This window comes from Rhinolophus ferrumequinum, chromosome 17, assembly GCF_004115265.2.
Source record: "Rhinolophus ferrumequinum isolate MPI-CBG mRhiFer1 chromosome 17, mRhiFer1_v1.p, whole genome shotgun sequence".
Taxonomy (NCBI): Eukaryota; Metazoa; Chordata; class Mammalia; order Chiroptera; family Rhinolophidae; genus Rhinolophus; species Rhinolophus ferrumequinum.
The window spans coordinates 8,231,901-8,233,062 of NC_046300.1; positions in this window are offsets into that span (position 1 = coordinate 8,231,901).

Genomic DNA, 1,162 nt, shown 5'->3' on the forward strand with positions numbered 1-1,162 from the left:
AACGACCTAACTGTAAGAGCTAGAACTAACTGTAAGAACGAGAACTATAGAGCTCTTAGAAGACAATACAAGGGTAAATCTTCATGACTTTGGCTTTGGCAATGGATCCTTAGGTAGGACATCGAAGCATAAGCAAACGAGAAACAAAGTAGATACATTGGACTTATCAAAATTAAAAACTTTTTTTTTCTTCAAAGGACACCATTAAAAAAGTGTAAAAGGGGGCCAGCCCGGTGGCTCAGGCGGTTAGAGCTCCATGCTCCTAACTCCGAAGGCTGCCGGTTCGATTCCCACATGGGCCAGTGGGCTCTCAACCACAAGGTTGCCAGTTCAATTCCTTGAGTCCCGAAAGGGACGGTGGGCTGCGCCCCCTGCAACTAGCAATGGCAACTGGACCTGGAGCTGAGCTGTGCCCTCCACAGCTAAGACTGAAAGGACAACAACTTGAAGTTGAATGGCACCCTCCACAACTAAGATTGAAAAGACAACAGCTTGACTTGGAAAAAAGGTCTGGAAGCACACACTGTTCCCCAATTAAAAAAAGTCCTGTTCCCTTTCCCCAATAATAATAAAAAAAAAATCTTTAAAAAAAAAAAGTGAAAAGGAAAAACTCACAGATGCAGAAAAATACATTCATTCCTTCAAAATGAGTACGTGCTATGTGCCTGGCACTGTTTTAGGCACTGAGAAAATAAGAGTGAATAACACAGACAAAAATCTCAGGCCTCCTGCCTTCTAGTGCAAAGATTCAGATAAAGAAGGAAACTAAGAATGGAAAAATCAGCTCAGATTGTAAAAACCTGCCCTGCTAGTCATCATGAACATAATAGAGCCAGCTTTAACAGGAAACAGTATTTCTTTCAAGGACATACTACTGTAGTCCCATAGTAACCCCCTTGAGTGATTACTGCTTTTTCACTAAGAAACTCTGTTCTGTAAAATCAAAACTTTCCTGTTTGAAATCAAATGTCAATTCCCTCTAGGCAACCACCACCAGGAACATATCTGTTGTTGAAAAAGTTGGGTTTATTATTCATTGATGTGAAAGAGAATGTGCACCATGGGAAACCATGGGGTGTATCATTAAAATAGCGTTAGAACATAATTATAGGATTATTTGGGGGAAGGTTTAAGGAAGCACAGCTTTGCTGGGGATTGGATG